Source organism: Gossypium raimondii, chromosome 9 (assembly GCF_025698545.1).
Source record: "Gossypium raimondii isolate GPD5lz chromosome 9, ASM2569854v1, whole genome shotgun sequence".
NCBI lineage: Eukaryota > Viridiplantae > Streptophyta > Magnoliopsida > Malvales > Malvaceae > Gossypium > Gossypium raimondii.
Window position 1 is genome coordinate 32,406,304 of NC_068573.1, and position 12,501 is coordinate 32,418,804.

Here is a 12,501-nt window from a genome sequence, read left to right on the forward strand (position 1 = left end):
TATGAGCCTTAGGAATAGTTAGGATACATATGTCATGACATAGGATTTCGATACGTGTTTTCGTGTAAGACCACGTCTGGGACGTTGGCATCGACTTGTGTTTACGTGTAAGACCATGTCTGGGACATTGACATCGTATTTGATTTGTGTAAGACCCTGTCTGGGACAGTGGCATCGATATGTGATTACATGTAAGACCACGTCTGGGACGTTGGCATTGTTTGAGTCTTCTGACTATCCGAGTATCCTTTTTAATTCCGAATGGTTCAACGAGCAAAGATAAGTTGTGTACGAATGTATAAATCAGGCTAAGTGACCAAGTATGTGATAGTTGATTACCTATTTGAAAATAAGGTAAGTTGTATACTTGAATTGATGATATGAAGTTATGTGAAATATGAATTATGTGATTGCATATTTGAATATATATGTATTCGACCTTTGATGTATATGTGCATTGAGGAAAGTGATGATTGGTTATATTAATGTTCAATTGATTATTCGGTAAAAAGGGAAGTTATTACAAATTATATAAGTTTTGATATATAAGTTGATAAATTGAATTATATGTGAAATTATAATGGTTTATTACTAATTTTCTAGCTTAATTTACGTAAATGATTAAATGTTTATTTGCTTATGACTTACTAAACTTTAATAGCTTACTGTGTTTAATTTCTTTCAATTTTATAGATTTGGAAGTTGGTTAAGAGCACGGGGATCGTCAGAGAAGTCTATCACACTATCGACTGTTTTCGGTATTTTACTGAGTTTGAATTTAAACTTATGGCATGTATAGTCTAGTTAATATGTTTGATTTTTGGGTTGTAAATATGAGCCATGCGAAAATGGCTTATTTATTTTGTTAAGCATGGTTTTTATGCTTTTGATCAAGTGATAGATATGTTGATTTTGGTATTTCGGCTATGGCATATTTATTTATGTGAATTATGTTTGATATGTTTTTTTAAGAAGGTGGTAAATAATTCGGCATAGGTGAGCTTAGTTAAAGCATATAACTGAAGTGAGTTTGGTATATATATGTTATGGTGTTTTAGTCATGTGCTTGGTAATGAGGTAAATGATATTCAAGCTTAATTAATATTGGTTATGTGTTATATATATATATATATGATATGTGTGATATGTTTGGTTTTGGTCTTTGTGTTTTGCTATGGTTTATTTATAAGTAAATATATGTGAATCTTGTTTGATATGCTTTGTTAAGGTATTGTTATGTAATTTAGTAATTAAGTGAACTCGGTTATGGCATATAGGTGAAATGCTAAGTAAATCATAGATGAAATGACAGTTAAATTTGGTTTGTAAGAGTATATTTTAATAAATTGATTTGAAAGAAACTAGTAATGTGCATATGTATGTACGGTTATAAGGTATGGAAGAATATGTGTATATTTGGTCATGACCTAGACCTATTTTGGAAGTGTGTTTTATGCTATAAATTGGTGTATGGATATAGGTTTGGAAAATGTGAATTGATATGTATGATTTTATTATTTGAATCGATATGGTTTGATTAGGAAATGGCATATTTTGACTTATGATTTAATGGCTAAATCTTGTACAATTTATGAGGTTATTTATGGATGTCAATTTGTTATGAAATAAATTAGGAATGTGGAGTATTTAATAAAGGTACGATTTGCTTATGCAAGTGGACTTAATATTCGATTTTATATTTGTAAAATTATATGAATTGTATGGATTTTTGGATATGGCTAAAATGGTGTATTCATATGCTAAACTTGTAATAGATAAATATGCATGTTTTTGGTATTTTAAATGATATATATATAAATGATATTAAAGTAGGCTTAAAATTTATGAATAAGATACATACAAATTCGGGTAATGATAGTTAAGTGAGTAATACAAGTTTGAATTTAGCTTTTATAAATTTATTGGAATAGTCGATTAAAGGATAAGTTGATTTGTATTGAGCGTGTATAGTTTATGATTGAATGATTTCATTGAAATGGTCATATGTGTATAATATAATGACATCAAAGGTATGTACTGCCATAATATAATGTTACTAATGTTGTATATGTGATTGGACATTAAGTTGTATACATATTGATTTCATTATGTACATATAAAGAAGTTATGAAATGTAATGTTTGATATTTAGATAGTGAAATTATGTACAAACATATTTTTCGTATATGAAAAGTGAAGATATATGGTTGAATATGATTTAATTATGAAAATATCATTAATACGATGGATTTAGGAAATCGAATATTGAAAGTATTATATAACTTAATATGACTCGATGTATACAAGTTTGGTTCAAATTTGTTAATTATAGAATATGTTCGATTGAGCTTTGATGTATGTTTAAATTGAATTAGTTTGAATTTTGAAATGTTTTTATTTGTGATACATGCTTAGTAAGGTATGATTCATTTGATTTGTAATTATCATTTATATATTTGAATTTAAAATAAGTGAATTGAGGATATTCAAGTTTCATAATGTTATAAATGTATCGTTATTCTTTGGTGTATGAAAGGTGATAAATGACTGTGCTGAACTGTGTCTTGTTCGGTAATGCCTCGTAACCCTAATCCGGTGACGGATACGGGTTATGAGTGTTACATTACCGACCCTACGATAGACCCATAGTCGATCAGAATGACCAGTGTGACTCTAGAGAAAATTTCAGAATCTTGGGCCCACATGCCCAAATTGGCCTTACTCGTGTGGCTCACACGGCCTGGCCCAAAACCCACACGCCTGAAAATCGACATGACACGCTCCCACAATCAGTTTTAATTCTCAATTAAACCAAATCAACAATACTGAAAATGGTGCAATTTAAGTGTTCAACACTTACCCACTTCCCTGAACGATTCCAACTACGATTCCACACGAGGAGACTCATGTTCTTCACAATCACTACTGCCAAAACCCAGAAATCAAACTAACGAAAAACAATATCGACAAAGATTATCATTAACCACTGCCTCTAAAATGAGGAAGAACTCACCACCTTCACTTACCTAAACACACGAAGAGACCAAAGGTTCGTATCACAGTGATTTTGAAACAAAAGATTTTGACAGAACAAAGGAAAAGAAATAAGAAACTTTTGATAGGGAAAAAAACACAGAGAACGTCAGAGACCTCAGGGCAAGCTAATACCTTACCACTCGAACCAGCAGGCTCATTTTGATATGGGTTTACAAAGAATATTACCTAAGCCTACCTAGCAGGGATAATGCTAGGATAAAAAATAATAGAATTTGCCAAAAGTGAGACTTGAACCCAAGACCTCACACACACACCCAGAACACTTAGCTACTGAAACAGATACACATTTGTGTCAAATTTCACAAAAATAGGATTAAATTAATCGAGTGTTACACACACTGTCATTCGATAACTTGTTATTACCCTTTGAACCTCGAAACTAACTTTTGGCTAGAACAAGGTAGGGTTTCCATTATCAATGACACGATTAGAATGGTTTTAATCCCATATTAGTGGTGGTACTTTTAACCAAATCCCTTGACAAACCTTCTGTCAATAGATCTGCTAAATTATCAATTGATTTAACATAGGTAACAGTTATCACACCGTCCCTAATCAATTGTCTCAAACTTATATGTCTAGACTTTCCATTGTACACCTTATTGTATACTCGAGATATGGTGGATTCACTATCACAATATACAGAAATGGTGAACCTATGTTATGGCCATAACTTTATATCTAGCAAGAGATCTCTTAGCCATTCAACTTCTTTACCAGTAGCCGCTAAGGCTATAAATTCAGCCTCCATAGTTGAATAAGATATGCAAGTTTGTTTCTTAGAGGCCCAACTAATGGCTCCATATCCAATCGTAAAAATCCATCATGATGTAGACTTATTGTCACTTAGACTTGTAATCTAACTTGCATCCAAGTAACCTTCTAGTACCGCGGGATAACCACTATAGAATAATCCCAATTTTTTTGTTTTCTTAAGATAGCCAAAAATCCTACAAATTAGCCAAAAATCCTACAAATTCCTTTCCAATGATCAGTATTAGGACAATTTGTATATCTCGTCAATTTGTACACAGCAAATGCGATATTGGGTCTAGTGTAATGCATTACATACATTAGACTTCCAATTGCACTAGCGTACTTAAGTTGCACTATAGCTATGCCATTATTCTTACTTAACTTAAAGTTTGAATTGTATGGAGGGTTCAAATCCTTGATATTCAAGTGTTTTGAAATTTTCCAATACTTTCTCAATGTAGTGAGATTGGCTTAGTGCAAAACCCTTTTCATACTTTTTCACCTTTATACCTAGAATTGTATGTACTTCGTTGAGATCCTTCATCTTATTCGAGGCTAGATACTTTTTGGTCTCATAAACACCTTCCATGTTCGTATAAAAAATCAACAAATCATCTACATAGAGACAAATACTTACACCATATCTATTGGTAAATTTAGAGTAAATACATTTATCTGCACCATTATGTAAAAAACCATATGACAAGATAACCAAGTCAAATGTCTCATGCCATTGTTTAGGCGATTGTTTTAAACCATATAATGACTTGATCAACTTATACACCTTATGTTCATTTCCAGAAAGCACAAAGCCTTCTAGTTGCTCCATGTAGACTTCCTCTTCGAGATCACCATTCAAAAAAACCGTCTTAACATCCATTTAATGTACATGTAACTTATGGATAAATGCAAGTGCTATAAGAATTCAAATGGAGGTCATCCTAGCCACTGGTGCATAAGTGTCAAAATAATCTAGGCCTTCCTTTTGCCTAAATCCTTTAGCCACCAACCTAGCTTTAAAAGTTGGAGAACCTCCTATTGGAGTATTCTTCCTTTTAAACACCCATTTACACCTGATAGGCTTTGATCCTTGAGGAAGATAAACTAGAATCCAAGTATTGTTGGATAATATTGAATCCATTTCATCATTGATCGCCTATTTCTAAAATGTTGCATCCCTAGAAGTCATGACTTCACCATAGAATTATGGATCACCATCCACATTAAACATTATGAGGATCTTCCTAATTACGGATTCTCTATTTTCCTCAACAAGGAATGCTAGAGATTGCGAGGAAATAAAATCAGGACCAAAGTCTTTTACTTTTCTCACTCTTTGACTTTTCCTCGGCTCTATATCCTTATTGTTACAAAGACTTCTTTTGGTTTGATCACTTGAGATCATTAGTTGATATTCTTTTTCTAAATTTGTTGAATTATTGAAAACCTTATTTTCAATGAATACATCTTTTTTTTTCAATTATCGTATTTGACACTAAATCAAGAACGCAATAAGCCTTTGAGTCCTGGGCATATCCAACGAATGCACCATCGACAACTCTTAGACTTAACTTTGTTCTCCGTTGGACGAGAACTCTATAGTAAGCCAAACACCTCTACACTTTGAAATAATTTAAGTTTCGCATCCGACCCTTCCATAACTCATATGAAGATATTTTAAATTTCCTCGATGGTATTCTATTAAGAATATAACACGCAGTCAATAATGCTTCACCCCATAGATTATATAGAAGTTTAACATTTAACAACATTGAGTTAACCATATCTACTAAAGTACAGTTCTTTCTTTTCACCAAACCATTTTGTTGTAGAGTATAAAGCGCGGAACACTCATGTACCAAAACTTGTTCCTCACAAAATATATTAAATTCATTTGAAAAATATTCACCACTTCTATCGCTATGAAGCACTTTGATTTTCTTACTAAACAAATTTTCAACCTCATTTTTAAAACGTTTAAACATATCAAATGCCTCGTCTTTACTTCTTATGAGATACACATAAGTAAATCTACAGAAGTCATCTATAAAAGTGATAAAATATCGTTTTCCACCTCTTGTTAGAGTTCTATTTAATTCACAAACATCCGAATAAATTGAATCTAACACTTATTAGGAAACGACTTCTTGGTAATTTTTGATTGAATACAAATTTCACATTTATCCACAAACTCATCATTACTTAAACTTATATAACCATTCTTTTGCATATATTGTAAAGTTTTAAAATTAAAATGTGCTAAACGTGCATGCCACAAAGGATAAGATTCAACAATATAAGCAGAAGAATTAACTTTATTCATATCAATGCTCAACTTGAACATACCCTCGTTTCAATATCCTTTTCCTACATAAATATCACCCTTAAACAAGACAAACTTATCGGATTCTAAGATAATCATGAACCTCTTGTTACATAGAATACTCGCGGACAGTAAATTATTTCTCACATCGGGAACATGCAACACATTGGCCAAAGTCAATTTCTTCCCAGATGTGAAGTTAAGTTCCATCGTCCCTTGGCCGAGCACCTTAACCAATTGATAGTTACCGATAAGCACTTCATGGTTTGCCACTAGTTCATAATTGTTGAATTGTTGTCAGTCATTACACACATGGACAGTAGAGCCACCAATTACAAGATTTATCAGTCATGGCTATGTTGAGTTTAGTAATCATACCAATCTCCAAACTCTTGATCCCTTCCGTAACCATGGCCACTAAGTCCATGTCCTCCACCATATTAACTTTGTAAGCTGTGGCATCTTGTTTCTTTTTAAGAAGTCTGCAATCCTTAATATAGTGTCCTTTCTTATTGCAATTATAACAATTACGAGATTTTTTCTTCTTGTCTTGCACGTCCTTAATCTCAGATGTGGCCTTTCGCTTACCATTTCGAGAGTCATTAGACTCACTCACATGGTTCACTTTAGAACTTTGGGGAAGATACATCGCATCACACTTCTGAGTTTCCTCTTCAATACACAAATACCTAAGTATTTTCTTCACAGTGAAGTCCTCTACCATATGTAGAAGTTTCTTCCGATAATTGTTCCAAGATGAAGGTGATTTCCAGATGATATCCCTGACTTGTAACAATTACGGAATAACAACTTTCAAGTCATGAATCCTACTTACAAAGACTTATAACTCATGGAGTTAATCCATGATCGGGATACTATCGAGCATTTTGAATTTGAAATACTTCTTCACTAAAAATCTTGTCGCTTGGTATTGTATTTCTCTTCAAGAGCTTTCTATATTTCCACCAGGGATTGCATCGACATGTAGAGATTATACAATCGATCAAACAAGGTGTTGAAAATGTTTCCTCGACATGTGAAATTGTCTTTTTCACGATTCTTCTTGAGTTCGACCAGTTTCACAATTTTTTGGGGGTTTTCATTGGGGCGGGATACTCCACGGGTTGTAGGTTTGGATCCAAAACGTACGTCACATTTAAGACAATAAGAAGGAACAACATATTTTCCTTCCAATGATTGAAGTTTGAACCATCAAATCAATCAAGTTTCACAAACTCTTGGTTCATCATTTTGAATGTAGTGGTAGCCTCCGTTGCCATCTCTAAATTAGTTCTCTTTGATTGTTGAATAATTTGAGTGGAAATGATAGAACCGGAGGTTTATATGGAAATAAATAGTAGATTTCGAGTCGCGGGTGACGCTTTTCAAAGAGAACTATTTGCCACTGCACAAAGTTGTTAGAGGTTAAGACAAAGGTCCTCCCAGAATACAACGAAGTTTTTAATTTCATTTGATTAGCAAAATCGAAGAACTCCCTAACTCTTATTCTAATTTTCGAAATTGAATTGATTGTAATGTAATTTGTGAGCACCATAGTCCCTCTATTGATATACACTCAATGAATACAATTTTTAAGAGCCACAACCTTTCATTTTAGACATACTTCTTGAAAGAAACATGTTCCATGGAAATGTATTCATTGGATGATAAATCATCAGTTTTAATTTGGAATAGTGCTTATGAAAAATTAATTAAGATGATAAATCATCACTTTTAATTTGAATAGTGCTCATGAATAATTAATTTGCAATCTATAATTTCCAAAAAAAAGGTAGAAGAATTGTTTTGAGTGAAAATGAATAAAAAATTTGGAGTGACAAAGTATAATTTTATCATTATATTAACTTATGATTTCCTAAAAGTTAAAGGGATTATATAAAGAATTTTCCATTTGAGTGGGGATAAATGCCACTTCTTGAGTTCTTTTCATTTAACTTGACAGATGTAGAAATTTAATTTCTTGTGAAGGATTATTTGTAAAGGATTATTTTAGTGTATTTTTTAAAATTTTAGTGCAAATAAAGTTATCAAAGTATCCTACAGTTGGGTTAAACATTATGGATTCTCTAACATGAAGGTAACTAAGTGGGCTTTGCAAATATCATCACCACTTTTGACCTTAGACAATAATTGGGTTCGCTTAAGACCTGATGGTGTCATTGAAGAGGATATTGGTTTTGCTGCAGTTGCAGGTGTTATGAGGGATCAGAATGAAATATGGACCCTAGGCTACAACAGGTATTTGGGCTTTTGCCCTGTTATGAAATTTGAACTGTGGGACATCTTGGATAGATTAACGCTTCTTTTGCAGCGAATTATGACAGCGTGTTGATTCAAATTGATAGCATAGAGGCAGTTCTAGCTATCCAAAATCGGGCTCCTAATGAGTTAGTCTCAACTCTGGTTAGGAGAATTCTCCAAAATTTGGCCAAGTAAGACATTGGGACATTTAACATATTCCTAGGAAGGAGAATGAAGAGGCCAATGGAATCACAAAACTAGTTCAAGAGAGGAGAGAAAATCTTCAAGTGTTTGACGTTTCCTATTGAGGAACTAATTGTATTTGATTGTAATTTTTTTTCAAGTTCTTGTCTTTTCACCAAAAAAAAAATTGTAAAGAAGATTAAACATTAGTTTCCATGCATATAAAATCAGTGGTGAAAGTGTTTATTCCTTTCGTTCATTAAATTAAATGTTAAAAATGGTAATTTTATATTTAAAATGAATAGAATTGATTGATTGAATATAATTTTATGGTTTGATATTTAATTATTAATTTAATGTTAAATAAATAATTAATAAAAATTAAGTTATGAAACATTTAATATTTCAAAAGATAAATAGTAATTTTTTTCAAAAAGTAAGAGTTTATCAATTGAATAATGACAATAAAGTCAAATTTTGACAATGAAAAGAAATTATGAATAGCGAAAGTTCAATAAAGATTAGATTGAAATTTTATGAAAAAGAGCTAAAAGTGCAAATTTACTATTCTAGAAAAAAGGAAAAAATTTAAGGAATATTTTGTATGAATATGACATGGATATGAATTGATAGATGGATTCGAAAAATTGAGATGTGGACTAGATTCGAAAGTGGTGAAAAGTATAAGGACTAAAGTACAATTTTACCATTTTACAAAAAAACTTAATTGCAATTATACCATAAATAAATAATATCTACATAAGTAATTATTACTTAGGAATCATAAGTATGTCATGTGTCAAACAAATGAGTGATGGAAAAGGGTAAAATAACTATTTAACCCTTATGTCTTAAATATGTCAAAATATTTTAAAGGGCAATTTGGTTATTTTGTCATTAAATATTAATTTTCAATTTTAAATTTAAAAGATTTGATACTTTTATGAGGAAAATTATAACCATTAGATTAAAATCATGTGATTAAATGTGAACCCTTGATAAAAATTAATTAAATATTAAATAAAGATAAACAAATAAAATTCTAGAAATATGAAGAGAAATAATTCTCTTCTATAAATACCCTAATTTGATCATTTTCTTGTTCAAGCATATTACTAACAAAAAATTTCTTTGAAATTAAAGTGAGATATCAAATCTAATTCTAATTCAAGAGTGTCCGTTCATATCAAACTAACCATGAAGGCTTGAAAATGAAGATGGAAGTGAGAGAAATCATGGGTAAGTTTTTAAATTATTATGTTATATTTATTAATTGTATAATTTGATGTGAAATTGTAAGAATTAAGTTTGCAAAATTATTTTCTATATTTAAGTGATGAAAGTATTATGTTTACATATGAAGTAAATGGTGAATGATATTATAAATAATTCGATGAATGGTTTTATGTGAATAATTGAAAGTAAGAAGGTGAGGGTGATTTTACTATGAATATTTAAAATTGAAAATAGTTATTTTGAATGATGAAATTATGAATTTATTATGTCGGAAGTGACATATTTATTTTGTACATTGTTTGAAGGAGCCCCCTGCACCTCAATACCTTCCACATCTCTTGCTTCGTGGTACTATATTTGTACATACCACTAACAACCAATTTATCCACTACCTTTTCATATTCTGGGTTTCCCCTTTTGAACTCGACGCCACGGTGGTGGGCCTATCTTCCACAACAATGAACCTATTTCCCATGACTGATCCTTAGCACAACTCCTTCCACTTGAAAATCCTGATCTCTAGTTCCTAGACATGGTTAAATCCTTACAACAACAACAAATGAAATAAGGAGAAAAAAATGTCTACAGAAACTTTGATGATGAACACAAGAAAGCCTTTGACTCTAACAACCAAAGAAGAACCTCAGAAAATTGAAAATACATAGGAAAACCTTGAAAATCGAATATAGCAAAAAAGGTTTCAAAGGTGTTCACAAACACACCGTTTTAGGTTTGAGGGCCATGACCAATGGCATTTGACCACATGCACCATGTCAAACACCCTTCATCATTTCCATTACCCCCTAAGTGAAGTCGGATGAAACTTGGCATTTATGGCAAACTTTCTAGAAGAATTAAAACAATTTTTCATCTTTCTCGACGAAAATGAACATTTTTTCCATCTCAAAACATGTGAGCAAAGAAATGTCTCACAAAAGGTCACTTTGTAACCTACCATTCAACTTAGGGGGGCTATTGTTAACCCCTCCTCAACCTATACATGTGTCAGCAGAAAAGATGGCTTTGACCTCCTAATTGATTTCACCCAATGTTGTGACCTAACTAGCCGTTCGCCTTGGCTAAAGAAGTATAGACCTTTCGGTAGCATACCATCCAACCAAAATTATCCCTCAACTAATCCTACTGCTCTTATAAATAGGGTAAGTTCTACTTTTTAGGAATAGATACTCCTCAAGTGTGAATGAACCTCCAATGATAAGTGGTCCCCACTAGAGAATAACAACAACCTTGTACTGCTTAAACCACTACGTCCACACCTGATACATGCACTGATGGGGTGAAAGTTATTAAATTTCATTCATTGAAGGTGTCAATTTTCAAGTTTGGAAAACTAGTCAACTTGTGACAACTTTTTGGATGGAATCCATGCATTTCTGGGTTAATATGTCTTCATGGTGTTCTAAGATCTAACTAGCCAACTTGTGATGACTTTTTGGATAGAATTCAGACATTTCTGGGTTAATATGTCTTCATGTTGTTCTAAGATCTACATCTTATCTTCGAAATGCACTTTGAATCACTTGATTTCAAGTTCGGAAACTCAAGTTATAATTGTTTTAGTGAAAACTGTGTGAGCAGAATTTTTAGATAGGATTATTACGGAAATTACAAGTTTCAGACTTTTAATTCAAGTTTAAATCCTATTGGGTTCGATTTTTAGGCTTAATTTTTATATATAAGTCCAATATTGTATTTATTAGGTATTATTATTTTATTAGTTATTTATTCCGAATTTTGGATTTATTTAAGTATTTCAAGTTATTTAGGGGTTTTATATTTCTTAGTCAACAAGAACGTTTGGTTTAAAACTACTTGTTTAGATTAATTAGAGTTTTATTTGTATGTACTTAGCTAACTTATATAAAGGTCTCTTTATTGTTCATTAGAGACACAATTGTTTTCTACTCTGGGAGTTAGTTTCTTTATGTAAATTTCTTTCTTGTGATTATTAGAAATAGTTTTCTTCTCGATTTTCTTTATGGAGTTGTGGGAATTCATTCTTATCCTTCAACTCACTAAGGATAATTTCTTGGAGGGTTGATTAGAGCCGTTCATTGAGTTTGTTGGGAGTTATATCTCAAAGGGTTCAATTTGACACTTATCCATCTATCAATCGGTTTATTCGATCCATCTTCTACTTTTATGTTATTTTTTCATTTTTTTATTTATTGTTTTGAATATTTCTTAAATTTCTTATTTTAGTTATTTATGTTTTTGTTGTTTTCCTAAATTTATTTGGTGTTTTTTTTTCATGTCAAATTCAAATCTTTATTTATCGAGTCAAATAATTTGAATACGATCTTGGTTCACTATTTTTTATCGGCACCTCACGTACACCATGTTTGTATGCTCACAATAAGAGCCTACCACGTCACACTACAGGACAAAAAGACCTCTCTTATAAATACCCTTTCAAAAATAGAAAAGAGATTAACCCCTTAAGCCCCGAATCCGTTCCTCTTTCCCATTCTCAACTCTTGGTCTCTCCAGATGAACTAACCCTTTAACCTCTTGTCTCTCTCTCCTTATCTCCACCTTCTCTTTTCTTACTTCTTCCCTTATTTAACAATTTTATTTCATTTTCATCCGTCCATTATTTCTACTTTTCAATTTCTTAGGGCCAGTTATTTATTGTTTTTGAGAAGTGCTTTTGAGAAGTGCTT